Source organism: Haliaeetus albicilla, chromosome 11, assembly GCF_947461875.1.
Source record: "Haliaeetus albicilla chromosome 11, bHalAlb1.1, whole genome shotgun sequence".
NCBI classification, from domain to species: Eukaryota; Metazoa; Chordata; class Aves; order Accipitriformes; family Accipitridae; genus Haliaeetus; species Haliaeetus albicilla.
In genome coordinates, this window is record NC_091493.1 from 34,277,821 (window position 1) to 34,293,365 (window position 15,545).

General features: G+C 42.3%; 1 long non-coding RNA gene across 1 annotated transcript in view; it reads right to left on the minus strand.

Annotated features, from left to right (window-relative positions):
* Positions 1–222: 222 nt before the first annotated feature.
* LOC138687795 (uncharacterized) overlaps positions 223–15,545 on the minus strand; it is a 33,115-nt gene continuing 17,792 nt past the window's right edge. The window contains exon 4 of the long non-coding RNA XR_011326926.1: positions 223–11,269. This is a non-coding gene — a long non-coding RNA (uncharacterized lncRNA). The remainder of the gene's footprint in view (positions 11,270–15,545) is intronic.

Consider the following 15,545-nt stretch of genomic DNA (forward strand, 5'->3'; position numbering starts at 1 on the left):
ATGGATATTAAAATTGCAATTTTAAGAAGCGTAAGAATGAATATTATTCTCGGGAGCATTATACAGCCTCAAAGTCACATAGACTTGTGACCTAGAAGAGCAAATGTCACCAAGCGCTGTCTGTAAATGGAAACCTACGTGGCACTGCCATAATGATATGTCATCAGAAATAAATATTTTGCTATTCCTGATAGCAAGAGGCCATTTTTGTGCTCCGTAATTATTAGTGGTCAAGTCTGAATGAAATGTCTCGGGGCTGTTTTAAACCTGCTGTGCATTCCAAAGCTGCGTTCACTGGAGAGGACCGCTCTTCTCCACCTGCCCACGCAGCGCCGAGAGCAGCAGAGCTGTGAAGTCAAATTAAGGTGATGAGGCTGACAAGACCCTCTGCACGGCTTTGCTCTTCTATAAAATGTCTTGAGATTTTTCAAAGAGGTTAAGTGGACTTATGGGCCTGACTCCCACTGAAATTTGGGTGTTTGCCTCTCCGTGGCTTGTCTGAAAATCCCAGGCTAATACGTTAAGAAATAGTCTGACTTCAAAAGAGGAGGATATGCAACCATAACCACTCAGGGGTTCTGATGCTGATAATACAGTACTTAGAGGGGACTGCTCATGCTATCCGGTATGATAATACCAGAATTCACAAGAAAGAGCTGTGAGCCTCTAGCACTTACCAGCTGTAATACTGAACAGATTACACAGAAAAATCAGGCAAAAAAAAGTAATATGCTTTCACCTCACAGCAAGAAACGCTGAAGTTCAGGAAGAGGAAATGTGTATTAAGAGAGCAGGTTAAAAATCTACATTATCCCAGACTTTCATGAAATCAAAATGATAGGCACGATGCTAAGTTATTATAATGTATTTATTACCGGAATTGCTTTCATATTTAACTGATTTGGCCCATCTTGAGACCTGTTTTAAAATGCACCACCTTGTCCACCTTTCCATTTTCATATGAAAAACAGGAAAGCAAAAACTAATTTACTCAGGGAGACACATCGACTGTTTGCCCGTTTATCTCTTACAGACCACCCCTCAGTCCAATGTTGACAGTACATGATATTCCATTAATCTGCCTAATGAAAATTTAACCAGTGTTATAAACAAATAATTGGCTATTATCCTCTCAAAGATCCCGAATAAATTACTTCTGCTTATTTTTTTTCCCTCTTCTCTCTCTCTGCCTCTTCCCCCCCTCCCGCCCCCACGCAAAAGCCAGCTCTTTCTGACTGATGTCGCAGGAGAAGAAAAAAAAATATCTATAGCTGCCACTCTGCTACTGCAGGCGGTGAAACCTGGGCTAGACTTAAGGGGATGCTTAAGGAGTGGGCCCTCACTTGCTTGGCTTTAGCTTTGGTTATCTGAAGAGGACCTGGGCTGTGCATCGCAGCCTGCGTCCCCGCTCCCACCCCATCCCCTGTCGGCTCTCTGGGATTCCTCCGGTGCCTGATCCACCTCCAATTACATTCCCATCTCCTCCAGCTCTCTGAAGTCGCACAAGAGTCACAGTCGCCTTTGCCTTATCGTTTGCACTGGCTTCCCTTTTTTCCTTTTGTGCGTGTGTGTAGGGGCAGGGTAGGGGTTTTTTCCCTTTCATCATCTAAGTGGCGTAAAACGTCTCTTCATTTAGAGCAATTAAAGTTGAGAGGGACTCTAACATAATGAACCAGCCAGGGAGTTATTTACTAACTGCTGCTGAGGTCGCCGGGCTCACCAGTGCTGCTGCCTCAGCCCTAGCCCAGGCAAAGCATCGCAGACAGACGATGACAGATAGAAGACGTCTCCTTCTTCCAGGTGCCGATGGGATCCCCGTGCCAGGAGCGGGACGGCTCGGTTCCTGCAGCTCACAAGGTGCCGGGTCCTGCATCCACCCTTTGAATCGCTGGGCAGTGCAAAGGACGTATGTAAAAGCCAGAGGGGATGGGACTAGTCTATGCTGCTCTCCTGCCTCACTAAGCCTATCCTCTTTACCCATAAAAAGAGGAAAATACTATTTAAGAGGAGCCAAATATCTGACTCAGCTTTTTTTTTTTTTTTTATTACAGCCAGGATGACATGAATTATATACAGTTTTCACAACAGGATGTAAAAAAGCGTTCGCCAGCTATATCTTTGCAATTTGCACAGTGTTTCTTCACAAATAAGAAAATAGCCACTTCTAACCAACGCACTATTTGTGAGAGCTAAAAGAGAAAAGAGTGAGTGGCGTGTTTTTCAGACAGATCCTGAGCTCTTTTAGGATATTGCTCATTGCTAAAACACACCTCAATACTCACAGACATTTTAATATAGCGCTGAACAAATAATTAATTTTATTTTCTACCTGATAGACGTACAGGTGAAAAAAAGGTCTAAATAAAAACTCAGAATATTTGGCAAACTTAAATAATTAATTTCAGTTCTGTTTTTTTCTTTTTTTTATATAGAAGCAAGACACTAGTTTTCTAAAAGAACTAAAGTACTATTCACAAATTGAGCAAGGAGGAAGAGGAGGAGCAATTATCTCTTGTCCTGAAGCAGCTCCTGATGCCTTTGGTCCATGTCCCCCCCCATTATGGGAATTCAGAAAGTTGCTGAGAAGTTCAGCAGAGCCTCTGCATAAGGAGACCAATTTAGGGAGCACCTCAGCTTCTCTCCAGAAGTTATTGCTGCCACAGCAAGAAGAGCAGCAACTATCCTCCACATCAAGAAGCTGTTCTTTATTGACCTACTTTGGTTTACAGCCCAGAATATTAAATTTGGGCTTTATTTTAGTATATATCCAGGCTGTAAACAATGAAGTTCCGTGCACGTTCTAACATTCCTGCTGTTGGAAGCAGCAGCCTGCAGCAAGGCACTTTGGGGAGAAGAGGCATTAACCTTTCCAGCCGTGCCAGCCCGGCTCCTGAGCCAGTGTCTCTGCTCCAGAGGAAGCAAATAGGAAATGAAGAACCAAAACTTTCAAATTTATTTGCCTGTCGTAAAAATAAATACACCTGAGTATCAAAGCTGGTGTGGACGTAGGAACAGTTTCTTCTTTAAGCCTTGAGGAAATCGCTTTGGAGAAGGGGGCTGCGGGGGGGTTGTTTGTTTGTCATTTTTGAAATTAAGAGTCTGAAAAAAAGGAGTTTCCAGCCATCTCGAGGACCAATGGCATCTGCTGGCTGGTGCTGCCTGGGAAAGGTCTCGCACTGGTGGCTCCCTGGAGCGACAGGGATCAGCAGGCACTAAAGAAAGAGCAAACCCGAACGCGTGCACCTCAGGTCGTAGGAACTGCTCCTCTTTGTTGGAGCCAGAGCAAATCTTGCCCCGTGGAAGCGATATTGCTGTCCCGGTGCGTGTGTGTCGGGGGCAAGGCTTCAGGTCCCAGGTGTTTGGGAGGGCAGGTTGTGGGATTTTCCTTCATTCCAGGAAAAACAGTCTTCCCAGGGAGGAGGGTTGACAAACCACTCAGCCCACGAGCCCTCATCCCCTCAGAGTGAGAGGAAGAAGAGCCACGGGAGACGGGAGCTGCAGCCCCCGTGCAGCCCAGCCCTGCTCTACCCTCCTCAAACAGGGATGGAAAGTCGGACGAAAGCCTGCGACCAGCCTAGGGAGCCTGTCCAGCAAAGAGCTGCGTTCTCCTGTTTTGAGAAGGAAAGCGAGAGCAAAACCAGCCCTACATTTATCTATAAGTGCTCAAATTAAGAGTAGAAATAAGATTTTCGCTATAATGACAAATTAATTCTTTCTTTCATAATTTTATTAAAATAAGCATCTTCTATCTTTTAACTAGACCTGACATATGCTTACATAGATACAACACACCCTGTAACCTAATCTGCTAGCAATCTTGAAGCAATTAACTCCTTCTAATCTTTAGCTAACAAAGCCCACCATGCAAAAGGTCCCTAGAGAACAACACTCCAAAGGCCGCCGTAAGCTCCCTCTGACTATTTCTCTATTATTTGGTGTGTAGGAGCTCATTGGAGTGCTCAGAGAGCAGGGATTCCTTTGAAACAACAAAGATGAATCATCACAGATCATAAGATCTTCATTAACTCCTTATTTCTCTACTAATTAACACAAAAGGAATGACTTGAATGGTTGACAGGCAGCGAATGACCCACAGCTCAGTGGTTAATAGGATGCAAATGATGCCTAATGAGGGTCTCTAGCTGCAGTCTGGGCATCTGGCCTACTATTTTTGTTGGGGATTCAGAGTGGGTTTGAGATGAAAACAGTTTAACCAGTAACATAGGCTGCAGCTGAGTTCATACTAAAGTCTATGAATTTATGACTCTGGCACACATAAGAATTAGCTTAAACCACTCATCAACAGGTTTGTATCCACATAAAGCATTTCAGAGGCAAGAAGTCTTGCCTCCCATGATAAACAGCAACAACAATTAAATGTTTTATGGGTTGGGGTTTTTTTTCTGTGCAATAAAAATAGTTAATCTACAAATTCCTAATGACCTCCCAATTTACAAGGGAGATGGATTCCCAAATAACTGGAATACTGGCCTTTAAAATAGTTCATTTATCTCTGTGTCTCATTTCTAATAGAAAACAAATTTGGGGTGCTCCATACTTTTTTTTCTAGAAACTATTTCCAGCTGAGTCTTTATGATTCATTAACAGGCATTCAGTGAAGAGACATAGTACTACCAAATACTTCCACAAATCCTTCCCTCACTTCCAGAAACTTTTAGAGTGGCTTCAGGTCGAGCTTTTGATTCAGCGACTTCTGTGGGGTCTTTTTCCCTCTGCTCTGCCATGTACACACAAAAGGAAGGGCTGGTGTAAGAGTGAAATACGGTGATTTCCTCTGTGTGTGCACATCCCACGGTGGCCGCAGGGTGGGCTAAATTCCCCTATTTCTCACCAGTCTCCAGCCAGAGGTTATCAACCTTTCCGATACGGTGGTACAGCCACTCACCTAATAGCTTTTATTACCAACTGCGTGAGTCAAGCTGGTTAAATAGGTTTAAACAGGCTGAATAGCAGAGCTTTGCTACCACAGGTCACTTTGAGCGAGGGGTAGAGAGCATTCCCACCGCTCCCTCTCAGAGACCGCGGTCACGCAGCTGCCAAGGGCACTCCTGATGCTGCCGGGAGGACAATCCTGCCTGGGGAAAGAGGTGCAGAGATTTACAGGAGGACTCATCCATGGTCTGGGATAGCCCTTCAGCTGGGATAGACTTGTTCCAGTCTCTCGAGGCTGTTGTTCAACCGCTAGTGCTGCCAGCTCCCATCACCTTGTGTATAACACACCTTCCCGGCCAGCTTCTCTGCCACCCGCACTGCAAAATGCGCCGCTCCTCCGGTGATGCTGCAGTGCTAGAAAATAGCGGTAGCAACAACGGAGCACTTGCATCTCTCAAAATTCTTGTATAAGTTTAGTTTTCCTTTTTTTCCTTCTGTTTGTGTTAAACCCAAGAGAACGGGCTTGCTGTTTAGTTGCTCATTTTTATGAAAATGTTTAAATACTGCCTTTCATGCTTCAAACTAGCCGCTGAACAGGACCATGAAATGAAATAGATCTAAAAGACTTGAAATGAAAAGTGAAATCTATTTTCATTTTGTAGGTGGATTAATATGTAAAAAGCAAACTGAGTTCTTTATTTAAAAATATAAAATTCGAATGCAATAATTTTCTCTCAAAAGTCTCTGCAAACTGTAAGTGGCAGTGGGGTACAGACAGGGTTTCACACACGCAAATTCTGTTTCAAGTGCCCAAAATCTGTATGCGTTTTCCAAACACATCTGCTGTACTTTATCTGACATATCTTGCTGTGTTTATGTACTTAAACAATCACAGCTATAAAAGATGCAGTAATCGATACACTTCTACCAAATATACACAGTTACAGTCCCGTGAGAAAGGCACATATTTAATATCTTCTTGGGTTCTGTTTTTAAAAAGAATAGTTTCCATTTTGTTATGTGGAAAAACCCCAGTTGTCCAGAAAATATACCTTTTCTTTGCTGTAAACTGTGAAAACCCCAAGCACCGCATCAGCAGAGAGCTGGCTCTGCAACCCCCTTACGTTTCCCATTATTGTCAGGGTGCATCCAGAAAGTGTCAGTCTAAGACCACTCAGCCATCTATCATTCCCACTCCATCTTTTTATTGGATGTCTTCCATCCAGAGACGAGAAGCTGAGCACACAAGGCGCTGAGGTACCGCGCTCGGATGACGCGCAATAGGCATGCAAAAGCTGGTGTAACATCACCTTTGCTGGACATGGGCTGCTCATCCCGAGGCACTTAAGGGATTAATGAAATGAAATTGTTTTTGGACTTGCTGCACTCCCTCTTATCTTTTAAATCCATAATGTCCCACAGAAGGCAAAATGTAGTAATTTTAGTCAGCAGCCTCTCATTAATTTTCTACCTTTGGGGGAACGTACATTTATAGAAAGAGGGACTACATGGAGGCTAAGCTCATCACACTGCTTTTCACTTAAAGAGCTCAGCATGGCACAGCAGAGACAGAAGCGTAACACGCTTCAAATGAAAGCATTCCTTCAGAGTGGATGCATGTCTCAACTGTGTCTGCAGATATACACCTCTTTAAGTGCATTTTTTTATATATGTGTGTTTATACACACATATATACAAACCTATGGAGTCATCAGTTTTGAAGATAATCTTTTAGGTTAAGTATTTTCCCACATTAAACTGATAATTATCCCCTCCTTTTCTTCCTCTGTCCCCAGACACCAAACAAGCTGGATTTTTGCTTCATGTATTATTTATGGAATGGAATTAATATGCAGATTCACAAAAACTTAAAAACTCATAATTATTCATAAAGGGCTTTAAGGTTATTTAGTACATATTTATGAAACTTTATGTTTGCTAGGAACTGTGTTTGAAAGTGCTATGGAAGGGTGTTGACTGAGGTTAATTACTAGCATGGAGAGTAATCTGAAAATGATCAAACTCTTTGAATGAAAATATTTGTCAGTATTTCTGATCTATATTTAAGTGAAGTAATGGACATCAATAGCCTTGCAAATATATTCGGAAATGGCTCTGCAAGAAAGAAGATTTGCATATCTAATGCAAACAACCAATGAGGAAAAATGTCTAGTTAGACACCTTTGATCGCTAGGCAAATGTAATAAATGATAGAGATTTATCCTGTTTGTCGTCCATCTGTGTCGAGTTATGTTGAGCTATGTTCTTACACAAATAGCTCTAGTCTAGAAAATATTAGCAGCAATTTAAGGTAGCCAGAATCCTCCATTCTTTTCTGGACTAAGATTCAGAAATGAGGTGCGAGCTATTCATGATAGTCAGGATTTCTCTAGAAGTTACTTAGGGTAAGTACAGGATGTATGTAAATAATACATTATATTGGTTTTATATTTACATAAATCTTTCTATCTTATGCATAATTAACCTCCTTTCTAATCCATTGTGCTCAAAGATTGGAAACCTATAAAATACGTTATGGGTTACATTATGTCAAACAAGCAGCAGTGGCAGCAATTCAGGAAGGTAGGAAGCACCCAAAATATTATTACAGCTCTAATCCTACTAGCAGTTATAAAGATGTTTAATTTTATGACCTTGACTAGTCCAGTGAAACCAACGGAGGTGTAGTGGGAGTGAATGGGTCTGTAAGTGCTCACAGGGCTGGGGCTGGATCCTGTGTGAGAGAGTAAATGTTTCAGAGAGGCTGTGATGGCTACAGAGCACAGTGATTCTGGACTAGGGCATGCAGGTGCTTATAACAGCGGGATGCATTGTTAATCTTATACGTGGGGTTTACTTAACTCATGCTTTTCTTAAGACATGTATCGATTGATGAGCTTATTACCCAAAATCTATTGCATATGAATAAATACAGTGCATACAGTTATTTATTTGACCGTACCATGTTAAACCTGTGAAAAATACTAGAAAGCTCTAGATACTGGTTAAACAGCAGCAAATGATACCTTAGTCATTGGCAGTAATTGTGTCTCAGCACGGGATGCTTTGGGAGCTGCGCTAAAGGCACGTCAGACACTGTTCACATTCATCCTAGGTTCTAGAAGACACAGGGTTCACTTACAGTTCAGGACCTGAACAATGTTTTGCACTCATTTAACAATAGATATGGTCCTCTCTCTTACTCCTTCAAAGGCAAATGTGCTTGTATCACCAGTGAGGTACCCTTAGTTACATGAGCAGCTTTATAACAGTTCATGCAAGCTGCTATGTGGGGGCTGCACATTAGGAATGACAACTGTTTTCACCAACAGAGTAAAAATGCTGCAGAAATAATAATATCAACAACAACCAGAATGATGATAATGATGAAGGTAGACCAGCCCTTCTATTTGGGGTAGATGGAAACACAGGCTCATTTCACGTTCTCTCATCTTGGTCTTAGGGGTGTTGGTGCAATGGGCTTTGTTACTGCTTCCCCTGGGAGATCTCCAGCCAGGGCTAGAGCAAGGCTCTCTTCCCTTCCCTCCTCTCCGAACTAAGTGTGCGACTACACGTGAGTGACTGCGTGCAGACCCTGGGGCCCCCACTCCCCCCATTAGCTAGGATTGCATTGGATCATATTCTACGACACGTTGGATTTTGCTCCCGCCTCTTCTTCTAGCACCCATCTGGCTGTGGTGCCAGCGTGAGGTTTTTCCCTCCCGTTGCTCTTGCCGTAGCTCTGCAACTACGCGTGTGCAGCCGTTCTCTGGCTTTCCTGCTTTGCAGAGCCAGACGTTTTTCAGATGAAGACTTGGACTCTTTTTGTGAAGTTAAACCCACGGACAAGCCTGGTCTTGCTTCATCGCCTTCTGCAGACCATTCAAAGGGAGGTCAAGGACCCCCACATCCAAGGAGCAAGGATCTGAGAACAAGCAGGTAAACGTGTCACATCTGCAACCACCATCGTGCTGTGAAAAATTCACCCAGTCCCTCACCAGCGACAAGAATCAATCATGTCTGGGGTGGATTGTACCTCTGCTGTGAAGGGGAATCTCCAAGAGACTCCTCTAATGGAGCAAGGGAAGGAAAACTGGCACTGCTGAAGGGACCAGTTTTGGCATCCCTGGATTCCTCCCTCAGACCTCAAGGGACGTACAGGGACCCCCGCGTCCCTCAGCAGCTCTGCAGCTTCTCACCGACTGTCAGGGGCTGTCTCTCTTCTGCTATCAGCTAAAATTGAATAGCACAAATAAAATAACCAAGCCAGGGTGTATCAGGCTCTTCCTCTTCTGCCCTGGCCCTACTCTGAACCTGCAGATTGTGGTTGTCTGGATGGGGCTAGGAGGGAAAAGGGGACAGCAGAGCCCTCCGCCACACAGAAGGGCAGATCCTCAGACAGAGAGTCTCTTTCTTACACTGTTCATGGAGGAGCAGTCCTTGCCAAAGACATTTTGAAATAAATGGAACAATAATATAGCCATAATAGTTGCCCTAAGTGCAATGACTATAGCCTGGATAGATTTGTAATCTCTTTTAATAAATACATTAAATTATTTGAAATAATGTCCTATTTGCCAACAGCTTATTCCATAAATATATATGGAATATAAAATAGGAGAGATTCCCTGACATAATTAAAATTGTACAGCCAAGTAGGAGGCAGGGAATAGTGTTATCTTTTCAGCTGCAAACTCTTTTACAGAAATATTTCTCACACACAAACCTTCTATTTACCTTTAGGGATGGTATAATTGCATATTGAAAGCAGTGCAGCTCTGAGGCAGTGATGGCTGGTGCCTCCACTTTCTACGCCCCGCTACAACTCAAATAAAGTACAGCTCCCTTCTTACCAGTGCCAAGCGTGCTCCCTCCTCCAGACACCTGCACAGAGACAACCCCGAATGCTACATTAAGATAGCGTTTACCTTGCAACAAATATACTCCTTTGCCATCCCGGAGGGGTAGCTTGAACGTTCACCCTCCTCCGTGGCAAGGGGTCGAATGCCACAGAAAACACGCAGGTATTCAGCAGGGCTCGAGGTGCTCACAAGGGGATCTGGGGGCTGGTTGCTCACATTCATCAGCTCCAGAAGTTCCAGTGAGTTCTAAGCAGAGACGTCTGGCACTCGAGCAAAGGATATGAAGGTTACAGCAGTGGGTTTTTATCCTCGGTGCAGACCGGTTGTTCCACAGGATACTATTGTTCAAATGTCTTAAAGGCATTATTTCAAAGGAGTAAGTCTGCATTACAAAAATTATCAATAATGTAGTAGATTATTGACTAGAACTATTCTTAACTTCTAATGCATTGTAGTTGGAGCATTGGTGATTTATATGCAGGATAACACAACAAAGAATGCAATCAATGGCGTTTTAGTATCTTATACTGGATATTACATCATCCCACCTAGAAAAGTCTATTTATAACAAGGACTTTTTACTGTCTCATAGCAAATTCATTTGGAGAAACTGTCTCTTTGCACCACAAGCTATTATGTCAGGCAGTAATTTAGCTCTCGAGTTAAAGATCGCCACGAAAAAAAGAAATAACTGGAAGCAAAAGAAGTTTCCAGAGTCGTATGATTTTAGTAGTCCTTGTGATCCATTTGCTCAGCTGCATTTTAAATATATTTATTGGGGCTGAGAGCAATAGATGGATTATATGTGGGCAACTCTCAGGTATGCCATGGAACTAGGTAGACAAAATTTTCTTCAAGCAATGACTCACTGATGATAAAGAAACCCTCCACTCATCCGTATCCCTGTTTTCTAGGCTTTCTTCTTAAAAAGGCAGGTGAGGCAGGGTTATAAATTCTGTGTCAACTAACTGCGGTGATGTTACTGAGGGCTTGTCTTCTGTACAAAAAGGTAATTACCTTTCTAGGGTGCAGACTGGTGTCTCTACACCAAACCCTTGGGTGCCCGCTGACATGCAAGGCATCGTACTCAGCTTTGAAACTGCTGCCTACGGAAAGTCCTTTAATATGCGCCCAAAGTGTCCACATGGGGAATTAGGACAAAAGTAGCCACCGTGGTGTAAACTCACACCATCTCGGCATGCTGACTTCCCCCTGAAAGCCTTTGTGGAATTAAACGATGAGGTTAGAAGGCAGGTACAATGACACAGGCGAGAGGTGGTGGGAACAGCGGTATGTATATAGTGTAAGTGATACGTGAGGAGAGGAGAAGCCAATGCAAATCTTTGCTGAAGAGGTCACTTACTGGGCTTTTCGTAGTTCCTCTGGGTGAGGGAAAGACTGCAGTTTCTTCCCCAGCCGGGTGCTCTCTGAGGAGGCTGAGTTATGTTTTCAGCTGCTTTTCATGACCGTGCGGTGGCTTCAAGGCAATGTGATTCCTTCAGGCTTGTTGACTTCTAAAAAAGGAAAACAAACAAGACGGTGACGTCCTGCCGTGTCCCCTTCCCTGGTGGACTTTAAGCGGTCCCACTTGGGATCACAGATCCCCCCTCCCCACCAGAGCACAAATCACCTAACACCAAACCCATAATTTCCACATTTCCTTCTCTGCACCAGGCATCGTGACAGACAGGCTCTAAATGCATCAAGCAGTAGGTTAGATTCAAACATAGCTTAAATATGCTACAATGACATCGTGCCAGCCCTGTGTACATACAAATATGCAAGATGTAGCGTAGCTGCGTATGCATGCATGCATATGCAGATGCGCAGGTAGGACACGTGCTCCTGCCTGCACTTCCACACCTGTACACCTACCTACACAGCACTTATTTACATAGTTGTATGCATAAAATATGGTGTATTGTATTCTCTCATTACCTTCAGGGAGTTTTGGATCTGGTCCATCTCGCCAACACATTGGGTTGTATTTCACACACAGAAATTATATTTATGTAGATACCATGTAAGTATATGTCCTATCTTTGGTGGAGGAGTGGCTGAATTAATTTATCAAAGCAGTGCTTATTTTTGCTGATAGCAAAAAGAATTTCTCAGCTGTTACCCTGGATTCTTTTCTTCTCTTTTTGTTTGTGAAGCACACAGCGCACATTTTGGGCAACTGTAAATACATAATCCATAACATATAATTTTTCAGACCAAACACCATACCATAATTTGCTAGGAGATGCTGCAAAAACTAAATGATGGATACCTACAGAATAGAGGACAACTATGCTAATTAGAGAATTGCATAAAGTAAAACAACCCAAATGTGTACTGAAAATAATTATTACATTTGCATGTATTAAATTATAGTTTAAAAATATTGCCTGAAGTTGTCCTGGAGGGAGACAGAAATGAAATCATATTTCCACACTGAATTTAAAGAAACCTCTGAATAACCAAAATAGCTATTCATCAGCCAATCCAAATTCTTGAACATCAATTCTAGTACTCTCTATCATTTGCGAGGAAGAATGTTTGAGGAGCAGAAACTTCCTGACATTTCTTAAATTCAAATTTAATGGGGGTGGAGCTGCTCCTATTCCCTTCTCACCCAGCTAGGCATTGTTTTACATCGTGCTGTGCCTATTAGTTGGAGTTACTTCTATTATCAGTACATGAGTGATGCCTTTGACCTCTGTCAACTCCTATATTCTGCCTTCATGGTCAGAGATAGTCCTGTATATTGTGGAGTTGATCTAAAAATCAACTGAAGTCAACGAAGAGGCTCCCACTGGTTTCCCTGGACTTTGGATCCATCCCGTATTACAGGCACATTGGGTTGTATTCTACACACATGTGAATCGCGAGCCTGTATTTTATTAGATAAGGTCTGCTTTCTGTGCATTACCAGATGCACTGCTTTCTTTTCACCCCTGTGCATTTAGCAGATAAAAGATCCAATTGCGAAGAGCTGCTCCGTTCAGAATTCAAACCTGAACTTCATCAAACACAACATTGCAGTGTGAGGGTTGAGTCTGAGATCATTACACATATAGGAAGCAGCTGGGAAGTTTGGATTTGTGTCACAGATACAGCAGAACACAATGGAGTCCGGGGATGAAGGCCATTTGCAGCATGCACGGCTTAGCAACAAAATTCTTCCAAGTAGGGTAACGTATAGGTGTTCTGCTAGTCTTACACCTATTATACTCATAATTAATCTGAGAAGTGGAGAGTTGGACTGAAAGTCTCTTAGTGGCTTCATCACAAAATCAAAGTTTCACGTTTTATTCATAATTCAGCCTGTGGCACGTAGGGCAAAATCCAGGCAAATGCAATGCAACCCACAACAGGCTTATGTTTTCAGACAAGACAGTCATTCGTCCCGCTATTTTTAGGAAGGTGCTTTAACCTCCTGTACCCCTGCTGCCCACCAGTCCCACTCTGTGAGCTCTTACGAGCAGGACCTTCCTCCCACGCTGCCCAGCACAGAACTGTACAGGGGAAGAAAGATCAGATCTGCAGACTCTAATCTTTATGGCTCAGAACCTCTGCACCAAAGCTAAAAAAAAATAAATAAAGAAAATCAAGTATGGAAAGGATCGTGATCAGAAAATACAAAGTGCCTGGGTAGGGGCTGAAGGGAAATATTACTTCAGCTCCTCGGTAAATTATGGTATTCTGACACAGAAGCTGAGGCTCTGAAATTAAGCAAAGATGTCAAATATTACAGAGAAACCTCCAACGCAAAGCCTGTGGTCAGTCTTTGAACTCATATATATAACAGACACTGGAGTATTAAAACAACAGATGCACTCATATCAGCTTGGGAACTCCAGTATAATTTAGTCTGAAGTTATTCACAAACATTATCAATATTTCTGAGTTTACACTCGCACCTTTGACTGTTGACTTAAAGCATCTAGTCTGGTTCATGCTACTGGTAATGTTTACACTTTGGAATCTATTATGCATAGAAAAATTAGGGATTATCTTTGACCTGGGTCCCACATATTTTTATGCAAAACTAAATAATAGGGTTATTTATTCATTTAATCAATTCCATATATTTGCCATAAGCAGGCCTGATTTCTTCTGAGGTCGCAATCAACACCATACTTCTAGGAGGACATATGGTTTGACTATTAACACAGATATTCTAGTTGGCATTCAAACAATCCTGAGCTCTCATATCTTTTCTCAGGTTAGGAGCACTACATATTAATATGGGTTAATCATTATATGGAAACATCAAAAGGAAAGTCATTATTGGGGTAGTCCAGGCATGTTTAACTCTTAAATGGGGAGGGATGTGTGTATTTGTTAGGAAGGAAAAAGGAAAACCACAAAATGTTCTACACTCAAACATAAAAAAAAAGGGATTTCAGGCGATGAATGTATCTGTCTGCAGGACCTCTTGCAGACAGCTGTAGGCTCTCTCTGACCATGATGTGACTGGGCAAAAGCTATATAAAAGGTAACTGTCACTTTGTGGCTGCTTGGAGCACAAAAGTAGAAGGATGCAGAAGACCACCTTCTTGGTCTTTAGAGTCGACAATGATAATCCTCGTACCCTGTGCTATGCATGCAGTAGTAGTATAGCTGCCTAAAGCCAAGCACCGCCTCAGTTTACATTAAATATCTTTGCACAGCTGAAATTCTGCTTTTCCATACACTTACATCTGCCCAAACTTCATCCTACTACCACATTATTAGATCTGTTTATTTCATATGATATCTGCTTCAGAGGACATCACCCAAAGCTTTAAAAATTAATGATTGCTAATGACCTGTAGTCCAAGAATCAGAAGCTTAGAGAACTTCATGAATATCTTGGCATAATGAATTAATTCTCTTTTTCACAGTCTGTTTGGCACTGCTGGCAAAAGAGAAATGGAATGGCAAAGGATGTCAAATACATTTATCCACTCAAATCTATTACTAACTGGCTTTAAGGAAAATGAAAGCATAGTATTTCCTTTTAGAAGAATAAGAGTAGATTTGGTCTGAAAATAAGAGATATCCCTTCTAATGAGGGACAGTTGATCAGTAAATCCCAGAAGTTCTTGCATTTAAAAAATGAATATCATACTGGAAAAAAAAATCATTTATTCCATTCAGGCAAAATGCAATGAAGACTAACCAACATATTTTACAGAACTTGAAAGTCATGCTGTTGTCAACATGTTAATAAAGCGAGCAGTAATTTTATTATTAGCAAATGCCTGGATGCTAGTGGGGGAAAAAGCACTTCCAAGAGTGAGGAGGAAAAGTAACAGTTAACATAACGGATACCTACCACAAGCAAAGGGATCATCAACAATTAATGACTGGAGTAACAATATCCTCCTTCAGCTGATGGAGACTGTATAGAAGCAGATGGAGTAAAATGCTAACAAACACAATGTACCAAATGTAATAGGAGATGTGAAAGCTCATCAGGATTATGCCATTGTGAGACTAATTGCCAGGGTGCCTGGAAGTTTTAACAAGCATGTTTCCTCCCCCACCCCTTCTCTCTTTTGACTAGTGGCTATATTTTATTTGTTTATCTAGGTTTTAACACCTCCTCTTGTGATTTGGAGGCAAGACGAATTAGTTTCAGCATCAGTACAATGCCTCATGCAACACTCCCATAGCCGAACATCTGCTCGACAGAAGGCTGATGGGAGCTACATGCCGGTTTTCGGACTCTTTCTCATAGTTTGTGTGGCAGAAGTGAAGTATTTAAAGTATCTAAGGGCTCCTGGGACACACCAGAGAAGAGGGATCTGTGAAGGTGCA